The sequence below is a fragment of the Hypanus sabinus genome, chromosome 32, assembly GCF_030144855.1.
Source record: "Hypanus sabinus isolate sHypSab1 chromosome 32, sHypSab1.hap1, whole genome shotgun sequence".
Classification (NCBI taxonomy): domain Eukaryota; kingdom Metazoa; phylum Chordata; class Chondrichthyes; order Myliobatiformes; family Dasyatidae; genus Hypanus; species Hypanus sabinus.
In genome coordinates, this window is record NC_082737.1 from 1,078,465 (window position 1) to 1,094,263 (window position 15,799).

At 43.7% G+C, this 15,799-nt stretch overlaps 1 long non-coding RNA gene across 1 annotated transcript in view; it reads left to right on the forward strand.

Moving 5' to 3' along the window:
• LOC132384398 (uncharacterized) overlaps positions 1-9,589 on the forward strand; it is a 73,724-nt gene extending 64,135 nt beyond the window's left edge. The window contains exon 3 of the long non-coding RNA XR_009508868.1: positions 7,442-9,589. This is a non-coding gene — a long non-coding RNA (uncharacterized LOC132384398). The remainder of the gene's footprint in view (positions 1-7,441) is intronic.
• The last annotated feature ends 6,210 nt before the right edge of the window (positions 9,590-15,799 follow it).

Here is a 15,799-nt window from a genome sequence, read left to right on the forward strand (position 1 = left end):
CACGAGACTGTGGGATTAGTTTGGGGACTTACACGAGAGTGTGAGAATAGTTTCCTGATGGACACGAGACTGTGAGATCAGTTTGGGGTCAGACAGGAGACTATTGGATTAACTTGCAGACTGCAACCAGAGTCTGGGAATTCTGTGGAGAAAGACACGAGAGTGTGGGATTAGTTTGAGGTCTGACTGGAGATTGTGCGATTAGATTAGGGACTGACATGAGAGTGTGGGACTAGTTTGAGGTCTGACTGGAGATTGTGCGATTAGATTAGGGACTGACACGAGAGTGTGGGGCTAGTGTGAGGTCTGACTGGAGATTGTGCGATTAGATTAGGGACTGACATGAGAGTGTGGGACTAGTGTGAGGTCTGACTGGAGATTGTGCGATTAGATTAGGGACTGACACGAGAGTGTGGGACTAGTTTGAGCTCTGACACAACACTGTGGGTTTGGTTTGGGGACTGACAAGAGAGTGTGTGATTAGTTTTGTGACGCACACGAGACTGCGGGTGTAGTTTAGGGTCAGACAACGGAATGTTGGATTAATTTGAGGACTGACACGAGACTGTGGGATTTGTTTGGGGACTGACATGACTGTGGGAATTGTTTGGGGAATGACACGAGACTGTGGGAGATGTTTGGGGACAGACAAGAGAGTGACGGATTAGTTTGGGGATTGACACGAGAGTCTGAGAATGCCGTAGGGTCTGACACGTGACTGGGAGTAGTTTGGGGACTGACACAAAACTGTGGGAGTTGTTTGGGGACAGACACGAGACTGATGGATTAGTTTGTGGACTGACACGAGACTTTGGAATCAGTTAGGTGATTTTCACGAGACTGAGTTTAGTTTTGGGACTGACACGAAGCTGAGGGAGTTGTTTGGGGACAGACACGAGACTGATGGATTAGTTTGTGGACTGATACGAGACTCTGTGATCAGTTAGGTGATTTTCACGAGACTGAGTTTAGTTTTGTGACTGACAGGAAGCTGAGGGAGTAGTTTGGAGACAGACGAGAGTGACGGATTAGTTTGGGGACTGACACAATAGTCTGGGAATACTGTAGTGTCTGACACATGACTGAGATTAGTTTGGGGACTGAGACGAGAATGTCGTATCAGTTTGGGGATTGAAACGATACTGCAGGATCAGTCTGGGGACTGAAACGAGAGTGTGTGATTAGTTTTATGATGGACATGAGACTGTGGAATCTGTTCGGGCACTGACATGAGACTGACGAATCACTAACACGAGATTGTGGGATTTGTTTGCAGACTGTCAGGAAAATGTGGGGTTAGTTTGGGGACTGTCACGAGACTGTGGGAGTAGTTTCGGGATGGGCAATGGACTGTGGGATTATTTTGAAGTCTTACGCGAGACTGGGATTAGTTTGGGGACTGACACGAGCCTCTAGGGTCAGTTAAGGGATTGACACGAGACTGAGGGATTAGTTTGGGGACTGACACGAGACTCGGGTCAGTTAAGGGATTGACATGAGACTGAGGGATTAGTTTGGGGACTGACACGAGCCTGTGTGATCAGTTTGCGGACTGACACGAGACTCTGGGATCAGTTAGGTGATTTTCACGAGACTCTTGAGTTTAGATTTGGGACTGAAACGAAGCTGAGAGAGTAGTTTGGGGACAGACAAGAGACTGTGGGAGTAGTTTGGGGACAGACACGAGATGTTGAGTTTAGTTTTGGAAGTGACACAAGACTGACGGATCAGTTTGGGTACAGATACGATTATATGGGATTTTTTTGGGGACTGACAGGAAAATATGGGACTAGTTTGGGGAATGGCACAAGAAAGTGAGATTAGTTTGGGGACTGACAGGAGACTGAGGGATTAGTTTGGGGTCTGACACGAGGCTGTGGGAGTAGTTTGGGCACTGATGTGAGACTGAGAGATCAGTCTGGGGACTGACTCGAGGCTGTGGGAGTAGTTTGGTGACTGAGACGAGATTGTGCTCTCACTTTGGGAACAGACACGAGACTGACAGATTAGTTTGAAGACTGACTGGAGATTGTGCAATTAGTTTAGGGACAGACACGAGACTGTGGTATTAGTTTAGGGACTGACTCAGACTGTGGGATCCGTTTGGGGAATGACACGAGACTGTGGGAGTTGTTTGGGGACAGACAAGAGAGTGACGGATTAGTTTGGGGATTGACACGAGAGTCTGAGAATGCCATAGGGTCTGACACGTGACTGTGAGAGTTTGGGGACTGACACAAAACTGTGGGAGTTGTTTGGGGACAGACACGAGACTGATGGATTAGTTTGTGGACTGATACGAGACTCTGTGATCAGTTAGGTGATTTTCACGAGACTGAGTTTAGTTTTGGGACTGACGGGAAGCTGAGGGAGTAGTTTGGAGACAGACGAGAGTGACGGATTAGTTTGGGGACTGACACAATAGTCTGGGAATACTGTAGGGTCTGACACATGACTGAGATTAGTTTGGGGACTGAGACGAGAATGTCGTATCAGTTTGGGGATTGAAACGATACTGCAGGATCAGTTTGGGGACTGAAACGAGAGTGTGTGATTAGTTTCATGATGGACATGAGACTGTGAGATCAGTTTGGGGTCAGACACGAGACTATCGGATTAACTTGCAGACTGCAACTAGAGTCTGGGAATTCTGTGAAGAAAGACACGAGACTGTGGGATTAGTTTGAGGACTGACTGGAGATTGTGCGATTAGATTAGGGACTGACACGAGAGTGTGGGACTAGTTTGAGCTCTGACATGACACTGTGGGTTTGGTTTGGGGACTGAGAGGAAAATGTTGGATGAGTTTGGGGAGTGAAACGTGAGTGTGAGTCTAGTTTCGTGATGCACATGAAACTGTGGGAGTAGTTTTGGTACGGACAATGGACTGTGTGATTATTTTGAGGACTGACACGAGGATGTGGGAGTAGTTTTGGCACTGACAGGAGACTGAGAGATCAGTCTGGGGACTGACACGAGGCTGTGGGAGTAGTTTTGGCACTGACGTGAGACTGAGAGATCAGTCTGGGGACTGACACGAGGTTGTGGGAGTAGTTTTGGCACTGACGTGAGACTGAGAGATCAGTCTGGGGACTGACACGAGGCTGTGGGAGTAGTTTGGGCACTGACGTGAAACTGAGAGATCAGTCTGGGGACTGACACGAGGTTGTGGGATTAGTTTGGGCACTGACGTGAGACTGAGGGATCAGTCTGGGGACTGACTCGAGGCTGTGGGAGTAGTTTGGTGACTGAGACTAGATTGTGCTATCACTTTGGGAACAGACACGAGACTGACAGATTAGTTTGAAGACTGACTGGAGATTGTGCAATTAGTTTTGGGACAGACACGAGACTGTGGAATTAGTTTAGGGACTGACACAGACTGTGGGATCCGTTTGGGGAATGACACGAGAATGTGGAATTTGTTTCGGGACTGACAGGAAAATGTTGGATTAGTTTGGTGACTGACACGAGAGTATGAGATTAGTTTTGTGACGCACATGAGACTGTGGGAGTAGTTTCGGGACAGACAATGGACTGTGGGATTAATTTGAAGACTGACACGAGACTGTGTGATTAGTTTGAGGACTGACTGGAGACTGTGGGATTTGTTTGGGGACTGACACAATGGACTGGGTTTAGTTGGGGGACTGACACGAGGCTGTGGGAGTAGTTTGGGGGCAGAGACGAGAATGTGGTATCACTTTGGGGACTGCCGCGAGAGTCTGGGAATTCGATGGGGACAGATAGAGACTGTGAGATTAGTTTGGGGACGTACACTTGAGTGTGAGAAAGTTTGGGGACAGACACGAGACTGACGAATCAGTTTGGGGACTGACAGGAAAATGTTGGATTAGTTTGGGGTCTTACACGAGAGTGTGGGAGTAGTTTCGGGATGGGCAATGGACTGTGGGATTATTTTGAGGTCTTACACGAGACTGTGGGATTAGTTTGGGGACTTACACGAGAGTGTGAGAATAGTTTCCTGATGGACACGAGACTGTGAGATCAGTTTGGGGTCAGACAGGAGACTATTGGATTAACTTGCAGACTGCAACCAGAGTCTGGGAATTCTGTGGAGAAAGACACGAGAGTGTGGGATTAGTTTGAGGTCTGACTGGAGATTGTGCGATTAGATTAGGGACTGACATGAGAGTGTGGGACTAGTTTGAGGTCTGACTGGAGATTGTGCGATTAGATTAGGGACTGACACGAGAGTGTGGGGCTAGTGTGAGGTCTGACTGGAGATTGTGCGATTAGATTAGGGACTGACATGAGAGTGTGGGACTAGTGTGAGGTCTGACTGGAGATTGTGCGATTAGATTAGGGACTGACACGAGAGTGTGGGACTAGTTTGAGCTCTGACACAACACTGTGGGTTTGGTTTGGGGACTGACAAGAGAGTGTGTGATTAGTTTTGTGACGCACACGAGACTGCGGGTGTAGTTTAGGGTCAGACAACGGAATGTTGGATTAATTTGAGGACTGACACGAGACTGTGGGATTTGTTTGGGGACTGACATGACTGTGGGAATTGTTTGGGGAATGACACGAGACTGTGGGAGATGTTTGGGGACAGACAAGAGAGTGACGGATTAGTTTGGGGACTGACAGGAAAATGTTGGATTAGTTTGGGGACTTACACGAGAGTGTGAGACTAGTTTCGTGATGCACATGAAACTGTGGGAGTAGTTTTGGAATGGACAATGGACTGTGGGATTATTTTGAGGACTGACACGAGGCTGTGGGATTTGTTTGGAGAGTGACAGGAAAATGTGGGGTTAGTTTGGGGACTGTCACAAGACTGTGGGAGTAGTTTCGCGATGGGCAATGGACTGTGGGATTATTTTGAGGTCTTACACGAGACTGTGGGATTAGTTTGGGGACTCACACGAGAGTGTGAGAATAGTTTCCTGATGGACACGAGACTGTGAGATCAGTTTGGGGTCAGACAGGAGACTATTGGATTAACTTGCAGACTGCAACCAGAGTCTGGGAATTCTGTGGAGAAAGACACAAGACTGGGATTAGTTTGAGGTCTGACTGGAGATTGTGCGATTAGATTAGGGACTGACACGAGAGTGTGGGACTAGTTTGAGCTCTGACGCAACACTGTGGGATTGGTTTGGGTACTGACACGAGAGTGAGATTAGTTTTGTGACGCACACGGGTGTAGTTTAGGGACAGACAATGGAATGTTGGATTAATTTGAGGACAGACATGAGACTGTGGGATTCGTTTGGGGACTGACACATGACTGTGGGTCTTGTTTGGGGAATGACAAGAGACTGTGGGAGTAGTTTGGGGACAGACAAGAGAGTGACGGATTAGTTTGGGGATTGACACGAGAGTCTGGGAATACTATGGGGTCTGACTCGTGACTGCGAGTTGTTTGGGGACTGACACAAAACTGTGGGAGTTGTTTGGGGACAGACACGAGACTGATGGATTAGTTTGTGGACTGATACGAGACTCTGTGATCAGGTGATTTTCACGAGACTGAGTTTAGTTTTGGGACTGACACGAAGCTGAGGGAGTAGTTTGGAGACAGACAAGAGAGTGACGGATTAGTTTGGGGACTGACACAATAGTCTGGGAATACTGTAGGGTCTGACACATGACTGAGATCAGTTTGGGGACTGAGACGAGAATGTCGTATCAGTTTGGGGATTGAAACGATACTGCAGGATCAGTCTGGGGACTGACACGAGGCTGTGGGAGTACTTCGGTGACTGAGACGAGATTGTGTTATCACTTTGGGAACAGACACGAGACTGTGTGATTAGTTTGAGGACTGACTGGAGAGTGTGGGATTTGTTTGGGGACTGACACAATGGACTGGGTTTAGTTGGGGGACTGACACGAGGCTGTGGGAGTAGTTTGGGGGCAGAGACGAGAATGTGGTATCACTTTGGGGACTGCCGCGAGAGTCTGGGAATTCGATGGGGACAGATATGAGACTGTGAGATCTGTTTGCGTACGGAGTCGAGACGGTGGGATTAGTTTGGGAACTTACACGTGAGTGTGAGAAAGTTTGGGGACAGACATGAGACTGACGAATCAGTTTGGGGACTGACAGGAAAATGTTGGATGAGTTTGGGGAATGATACGTGAGTGTGAGTCTAGTTTCGTGATGCACATGAAACTGTGGGAGTAGTTTTGGTACGGACAATGGACTGTGGGATTATTTTGAGGACTGACACAAAGCTGTGGGATTAGTTTGGGCACTGACATGAGACCATGGAATTAGTTTGGGGACTGAGATGGGAATGTGGTATCACTTTGGGGACAGTCACGAGACTGTCGTATTAGTTTGGGAACTGACACAAGACTGTCGTATTAGTTTGGGTACTGACAGGAGACTCTGGGATTAGGTTGGGGCTGACGTGGCTGTGGGAATAGTTTGGGCACTGATGTGAGACTGTGTGATTAGTTTGGGGACTGACATGTGGTTGTGAGAGTAGTTTGGGGACTGAGACAAGAATGTGGTACCACTTTGGGGACTGACACGAGAGTCTGGGATTAGTTTGGGGACTGACAGGAGACTCTGGAACTAGTTTGGGGCTGACACGAGGCTGTGGGAATAGTTCGTGGACTGAGACGAAACTCTTTGGGGTTTCCCCACCACTTTCTCTCCAGCAGTGCCTCTCTCCCAAGTCCCTCCCTAGTCTTGCTCTCTGTCTGCACCAACCCGCAGTCTGCCTCTGCAAACCAGATGTCCTCTCTTTGTACACTTGTCTCTCTCTCTCCCCATTCTGCTTCACCCTGCTCGGAATGTCTGCAAGTTCCAATGTCTGCACTAAGAATATTTGTCTTGTCAGCCATTCTGTCTGTGTCAGCATCACGTTGAAAGGGAGGGGTGGTACACTGGAATGTTCGCAGAGAGAGACTCTGCCTTGGGTGTAGGCAGCAAGGGGAGAAGAGAAGTGTGAGTGGCAGAGGGTGGGGTGAGGTGAGTGAGGGGGAGTTGAGGGTGAGAGAGGAAAGGGGAGGGAGAGTAGGGAGGGAGTAAGAGAGAATGGAGGAATGAGGGTTAGAGGATTATGTGGGGATGAGTGAGAGGGCAATGAGTGATGGGTCGGAAGGAGGAGAGTAGAGGGAAGAAGATGGTGAGGGAGTTGCACTCATTCACTCTGGCAGGCGTTTGGGGGGAGTTCCATTCCCTCCGTCCACTCACAGTCAACCTTCTAAGGGTATATTTTCATCAGTAAAAACAGCACTCAGTGAGGGCATCTGCTATTCCTGTCGGAAGTGCACATCACTGAACCTGAAGTAAGGTGCAAACCAGAAATGTGAGGAGATTACGAGGGGTGATTGATAAAGCTCGTGGCCCAAGGTAGCAGCAGATGAGATATACAGCTCATTACATGCACGTGCAGTTCAACTCTTTGGTTGTGCAGAAAGCTTGAAGTTAATAACTTTTGTTTTATTTCTGTTTCAGAAAACTGAAAACTGCAAGTAAGCACTGTCTGAGAAAATGGACAACATCGGCCTTCGTGCAGTCATCCGCTACCTGGGCCTCAAGGGCTTATCAGCCAAGGAGGTCCACGAGGACATGGTGGCAACGCTAGGGGAGGGTGCTCCTCCTTTCAGCATGGTGAAGAAGTGGGTCCCTGAACTCAAACGGGACAGAGAGGGTGTGGAAGACGACCCGTGTCCTAAAAGGGCTGCCACCGTCACCACACAGGAGACCACTGACTCAGCCAATGGGAGAGAGTGACCCTCCATGGACGACCTCCCCACCAACTGAGCGGAAGTGACAATGAAGCGTGGAGCGCCTGGCACAGAGTGGAAGGCCACGTCACAGAAACAGAGTGGTTTGTTCTGACAGTACAGAAACAAGAGGTTAACACAAAAACAATATCAAAAATACCCAACAAAAGACCCATGAATTGAAGAAGACGTGCAGAAAATTCCAACAGAAACAGTGACAATCCAGCACATTACAGGATCCTGCAGCAGTTTAACTCAATCTGATTATGCGCACAGGCACAATCAAGTGGCAAACAGCATTCAATAAAATCTTGCGTTAAAACACAAGCTTATGAACAATATATTATTATAAATACAGAGCTGATCCAGTTTTACAGTCAGATCTATTTTTACAGATAGGACAATAGATAATACGCACCTGGATATAATATTAGAGGTTAAACAAGCAAGAACAACTTACTTAATGCAAACACGTTCCAAACACACACAACATTCTGTATTCAATCCATGAAAAACGCCTGAAATATGCAGACTTGAAAGACAAAATTGAAAGACTGTCGAACGTGGACTGTGTATATATTGACCCTACCTTAACATCTACAACGGGTTTTGTTCCAAAGTCACTACACAGTCACATGAAACAATTGAACCAGGCGATAACACTTCTGTAAGTCTCCAGAAAGCCACAATACGAAACAGCATTGGAACAGTCCGAAAGTCCCTGTCAACTGAGTGTGCTTGTTTATGTCCACAAGTCAAGTTTTATCAAATTTAGCAAATAAATAATAATAATAACCATGCAATTATACTGGAGGAAATGCAGGAGATTCAACAAGTAGTTTGCTAGGATGGAAATTTATCAGAAATCAGGAAGTGAGCTGACATGCTTTCCCTGAGGAAGAGTAGGCATTGGAGTTTCCCGTGGAAGTCTGTATAGCTGGGAATAACGTGCCCGAGTTCTGTAGTGTGAAGCATTTCTCCAAACGCGTTAATCTAACGCGAAGGACAAGTGCAAGGTTTACTGTGAGTTTATTTTGAGTCTGTTGACTTTTCGCTGCATTCTTACCGGAAAGTTTCCAGTGACGAATGAGTTACATTTCCGCCGATTTGGTTTTGAATGCCCCCCCCCCCCCCAACCCCGATCCAGCCCCGCCCTGTCATTACCGATAGTGGGGTGTCGGTGACAAAAGCGGGAATATGGTGAAAAAATAAAAAGAAAAGGTAGGCTGAGTTTAATAATTGGTAGGAGGTGGAGTTCGTAGGCTCTGGGTGCCGAAGTGCCTAGTCCCGTGGTGTATTCTCGGGATGTCAACCTGTTTCACTGCCGCTGCGTTCTCTGATGAACACTGGTTCTGTGGTTTCGGGATGAAGACTGGCCGCCTCTGAGACGAACATCGATATTCTGTTTACTAACTACTTGAATAATTGGCGTGAGCGGATATTTCGCTGTGCTGATGAACCTGGACTGAGTCACCCCATAAATAAACGTGTTTGTGCAGCAGAAAGTCTGAGTATTCAAATATGTATTCTGAAGCGTTGTATTCATTTTGATCCAGTCGAGCAATGGTGTTGTAAAGGAATTCGGAAACATCTGCCGACCACAGGATGATGAAGCTTCCGGGGACGATGAGAAGTTTGCAGACCTCCATCTCCGGCTCAATCCGGTTCCCTGCCTTTCCCTAACCCCTCAGTCCCTTACGGGTGCGACTAGTCACTAAAATGTGTCTGACTTGAAAAGTAGTATGAACAGGATCGGGAGTAATGGCGTTAGAACAGGAGCCAAACATCTAAACCCCACCCACCCGGTATCGGTACAGTAGTTCGGCTTTTGAATACAGTCCCAGGAGTAATATACAAATATATCTACTGCCCCCCCCCCCCCAAAAATCTCACCTGAGATTCGTTTCCTGCATTCCCTTCAAACTTGCATCTATTTAAAATACAGCACAGTACCTTTCAATTTGAATTGAGAACATGTTGCACTATCGATGCGGAATATTGCCAAGTAGCCCGTAGAGGTTCACAGCGCATGGATAATCGGAGTTAATTTTGATAGCGGCTTTCCATTGATAAATCAATACTCCCTGTCATAAGTTCACAGAATGAACCCATCATGCATTCAGCCACAGTAACCATTTCTCCATATCAGGTGCATTGAATAGGTCTCGTGGAAGTGGAAGTTTTAGCAGACGTTAGCGGAAAGTGTTCACTTTGTTTGATTCTGATTTACGGAATTGATGCAGCGATTTGGTGACATACCCACTGACCTAGGCTACTGCACTTCCAGTGTTCACAACGATGTCTCCTCTGCATTAGACAGAAACAAAAGCAACCGTGTTTGGGTGATCGGTCTCTGGAGCACTTGCGTACATTTCACATTTTTGATCCTGTTTAATGTTTATTCGGCTGACAATCGGACTGTCTTCTCTGTCTCCGGCCTTCTCCACTGGCATCGTGACGCAGAGCATAAACGAGAGGAACTGCAGCTCATCTTCCTACTGAGCCACTTGCAATGATTGGGAATGAACGGCAATTGTTATTACACCCTCTCATTTCTGTGGTAATGCCCATGTCACTTTCTTGCCCCGATGCGTCAAAAACCCTAATGAACAGCCGGTATTTCACGCTGCACAGAGTCTGATTTAGGCTCCATATTCTAATTCATCTTTCACAGTTCCACAATCTCCATGCTGGAGATTAGCACACTTACACTCTTGACCCAGGTCCGAGGGTGAAAGTTAATTTGTTTCGCTTTCTACGGTGTCTGTTTCACTGGACGAGTTCTACCAATCTGTCTGGTCCATAATAGAAGGATGAAAAAAGAAATTGGATACAATAGGAATAGTTAAAACAAATTAATTCAACCCAAAAGATTTCCGCAATTGAAACCATATACGTAAAGTGTGTTTGACAATCGGATTGTCAATTCGTTTATGCAATTTAGAAAGAGCAAAGGAAAGAGAAGTCCCTAAAGTAGAACCCAATGAAAATCCTTGTACCGATTTAGTTTCCAGATTTACCCAATGAGGGCTAGGAGATAAATCCAAATCCCTTAACCAACATTTCAAATATCGAATATTAATTACACAATAATAAAATCTAAAATTAGGCAATGCCAATCCACCTTCCTTCCTTGCCTTCTGTAAATATCTTTTACCGAATCTAGGATTTTTTTCTGCCATATATATGAGGAAATTTTTGAATCAACATTGTCAAAAAAGGATTTCAGAATAAAAATTGGTACTGCTTGAAATATATATAAGAACTTGGGTAAAATAATCATTCAATAGCATTAATCCGACCTATCAGAGTTAAAGACAATGGCGACCATTTAGTGAAAAAACATTTAATCTGATCAATTAAGGGTAAAAAATTAACCTTGAATAACTCCTTATGATTTTTTTGTAATTTTAATCCCTAAGTATATAAAAAAATCATTAACTAATTTAAAAGGTAAATTTCCATAAATTGGACCCTGTCTATTTAAGGGGTGCAATTCACTCTTATTAAGATTCAATTTATACCCATAAAAATTACTAAACTGAGCCAACAATGATATAACTGCAGGAATGGATTTCTCAGGATCAGAAATATATACTAACAAGTCATCTGCATATAATGATAACTTATGTATATCCATTCCGCGAGTAATGCAAAAAATGTTAGGTGATTCTCTAATAGCAATTGTCAAAGGTTCTATAGCAATATCAAATAATAATGGACTAAGAGGACAACCTTGCCTAGTACCCCGAAATACACGAAAAAAGGGAGATCTTTGATTGTTAGTAAGAACCGAGGCTACTGGAGTATGATATATCAATTTAATCCAGGATATAAATGTCGTACTAAAATTAAACTTCTCAAGCACAGTAAATAAATATGGCCATTCAACTCTAGCAAATGCTTTCTCCGCATCTAATGAAATGACACATTCTGAGGTGCTGCGTGAAGGAGTATAAACAATATTCAATAATCTCCTAATATTGAGAAAAGAATAGTGATTTTTAATAAAACCAATTTGATCCTCCGAGATAATTTGAGGTAATACCTTTTCCAGCCTGGTCGCCAGTTACTTGGAAAAGATCTTGGAATCTACATTCAATAAGGATATTGGTCTCTAGGATGTGCAATCAGTAGGGTCTTTATCTTTTTTCAATATTAAAGAAATGGAAGCTCTATAAAAAGATTGTGGCAATTTACCTAGTCTAATTGCTTCTTCAAAAACCTTGCATAACCAAGGAGAAAGAGTAGAGGAAAAACACTTAAAACATTCCACTGTATACCCATCTGGACCTGGTGCTTTCCCAGAATTCATAGAGGAAAACACCTTTAATTTCTGCATCCGTAATAGGAGTTTCTAATATTAAAAGTTCTTCTGATGATAATTTTGGAAAATTCAATTTCCCAAGAAAATCATGTATGGTACTATGATCATGAGGAAATTCAGAATGATACAGAGAGGTATAAAGATCTTGAAAAGATTTGTTTATCTCATCATGGTCAACTGTCAGTTCACCATTCTGTTGACGAATCCTAATAATTTGACGTTTAACCGAAGCATTTTTCAATTGGTTTGCCCGATTTATCACTATGTATATAAAAATCAGTTCTGGTTGTTATTAATTGATTTTCAATTGAAGATGTAAGTAATAAACTACGTTCCATTTGAAGCTCAACCCTTTGTTTGTAAAGCTGCTTACTAGGAGCAATCGAATATTTCTTGTCAATTTCTTTAATCTTATCAACCAATAAAAGAGTTTCCTTCTTAATACGTTTTCTCAAACCAACAGAATAGGAGATAATCTGTCCACGTATATATGCTTTAAAAGTGTCCCAAAGTATTCCGCAGGAAATTTCATCCGTGAAATTAATTGAAAAGAAGAAATCGATCTGTTCCTTCATAAATTTAATGAAATCCGGCTCTTGCAGTAAGGTAGAATCAAATCGCCATTGCTTAGTACTAAAAGCGGTGTCCATTAATTTAATAGAAAGTTTCATTGGAGCATGATCAGAGGTGGCTATAATGTCATAATTACAACCAGTTACAGATGGAATAAAACGAGAGTCAATAAAAAATAGTCAATTCTCGGGTAAGAATGATAAACATGTGAGAAAAATGAAAACTGTTTGCCGTTAGGATGCAGAAATCTCTAAATATCGAAAATCCCATTATCAGTCAAAAAAGAATTGATGTAAGCGGCCGACTTATTTGGTAAAGTCTGAATGGATATAGATCTATCCAGCAAAGGATGTAAACAATAGTTAAAGTCACCACCCATTATTAACATGTATTCATTTAGATTAGGTAGAGAAGTAAATAAAGACTTAAAGAAATCAGGATAATCCACATTTGGAGCATAAACATTAACCATAGCAACCTTCTTATTAAAAAGTAACCCAGTAATTAACAAAAATCTACCACTTGGATCCGAAATAATATCGTGTTGGACAAATGTAATAGAAGAGTCAATAAAAATTGAAACTCCTTTTACTTTAGCATTCGATTTCGAATGGTACTGTTGACCCCCCCCAAACCAAAAAAATACGTTGATTATCCTTTTTTCTCACATGAGTTTCTTGTACAAAAATAATATGCGCATTCATTCTTTGGAATACTTAAAAAAAAAATTTCCGTTTAATCGGATGGTTTAAGCCATTAGTATTCCAAGAGACAAAATTAATGGTCTGAGCCATATTTCTAAAATCAACCCTTTGGTATATAAAGAGTTAACCAAAGTATGAACTCATTCACCCGGAAAAGGAACAGAAATAAGGGGAGGACCCGGAAATGACGACACGGCGGACATTTTCGTAGTTTGAAATCAGCCCAAATGAAAAAACTAGAAAAACTAATAAAAAGAGCAGTAGAATTAGAAAGGAAAACCACCCACGGAAAAGAGACCCTCCTGAGCATGAAGAAGGCCAGGAAAAAAAGAAATTGTGAGACTAAATCTACCCCCCTGTCTCCAGAAGGCGACTCCTGATATATAAAGGAGAAAAAAAAGATCCACCCAGAATTCTAAAAAGTAATCAAAACAGACTTCTTAATATAATTGCTAGCAAAAAAAACCCAAGAAGAATATAAACACTGGTAACTTATAAATCGGGTTAAAACCGAACAAATAAAAGTTAGGATGTGATGAGAAAGGCCACAAAAAATGGCGAAATTAATAAAAAAACAAGAAATATTTTAGAGAAGAAACCGCCATCTTAGTTACACAAAAAATGTTAAAGATATATTTCAAAACGTTAAAAAATTCACCTTCAAAGGATTAATAATAATAATAACCAAAAATAAAATACAATGGTTAAAGAAAGTAAATTAAAAAGATTAGTACGTCGATAAAGAAAAACTTTAATTGGAATAGAAAATGGAAAATAAACCTACACCAATAGTCAGATACAAAATCTGGTTTTGGAAAACTATCTTGTAATGATCAAAACCATACATTTATATCCGAAGCAGTAGGATAGTTCTCATCCAAAAAGCTTCGAGCATCAGATGTGGAGAGAAAAAACACGACGTGGTGCATTCAAAGGCGAGGTTCTCAGTTTTGCAGGGTATAAAAGCGCTGGTTTTAGATTTTTCTCATAACATTCGGACATCAAAGGTTTAAAAACGAGTCGCACCTCCATCATCTCTGGGCTGAAATCCTCTACTAGCCGAAACTGGAATTCTCTCAATATAACCATCCCTAAACGCCGAGCCAAATGAATAAGGTGCTCTTTAACATGCACTTAGTGAAATATGACACAGAGCCGGCAGATGATGTTGATTGTTTGGACTTCAGGGAAGGAGGTATATTGGGTATTCAGCTGCTGAACTGGGAAGACCTGCGCAGTGTGGCACAACTGCACGTGCGCAGTAAATCATCGGGTTACACATGGCGAGCTATTCCCGAAACGTGCTGTTCTCCTGTTTAGACAGAGAAGTATGCAGAAGCGGCGGGGGGTGTGGGGGAGGGGGGGAGGGTGTCTTTTATGCTTCATGAAACGGCAGATTACAGAAAGAATACTGCGTCCATTCAGCTACTGTACATTAGCAACACGGTGAAAGGGCGAGTAAAGAGGCAGGCGGAAGAATTGTGCATTCGGAAACCAGTATCAATTACTTGGCTTTCGGCCGTGCAGTGGCTTGTAATTGCAGCTGCTGTAATACCTGTGTGTCCAGGATTTGGGATTAATGGTCTATCAGGAAGCACTCTGGTACCAGTTGTCCAAACACTTTGTCTGTGCATGGGAATAAAGCTGGTTAATTGTGTGCAGCGACCCCCTCCTCGAGGATCTGTGTATCGTGGATTCCATGAGGAGTCCACACAAGGTGTCTCAACCCGCAAGGTCAGCTGTCCATAATCCTCTACAGATACTGCCTGGTATGTTGTTCACAGTCAATCACAGGAGTCCCTGCTCTTACTTAGGTCAGGTCCGGAGCGGCCATATTCAGAAGCTCTTTCCAACTCCCATTTGGACAACATATTGTTTTGCAAATTAATTCCCTAACTCGCGGGCAGGATTTGCACACAAAGTGCGGTAGATACTTCTCCCATTAAAAGGTTATGGGAGAAACGGGAAGAGGCCCGATACTGATGCCACAGGACACCGGTATTGTCCTCATCCCAAGGATGTTGCACCTGGACCCTCCCATTCATGCTGTTATCCAACTTACTTTTAAATGCTGAAATCAAACTGGCACCCATCACTTCCGCTGGAAGCTCGATCCACACCCCCACCTCCCTGTCAAGATGACCCCCACTTATTGCACTTAAATAGTTTACCCTTCAATTCAAACATGTGGACTTTAGTTCTACTCTCAACCAACCTCAGTAGAAAACATCATGTTTGTGTTTATCCTGTCTATACACTTCCTACATTTGTGCATCTCTATCAACCCCCCCCCCCCCCAACTGACCCCGACGATTGAGGGTATCGGTTCCTATTTTTAACCTACGCAAATTTGCAACTAACCCTGATCCTCAAGTCCCGTGATCATCTTTGCAAATGTCGTCTGAACTCTTTCAAAATCATCGATATTGTTCATGCAAGTCGGCACTAGAACACATAGGACACTCCATATTAGGCATTGCTA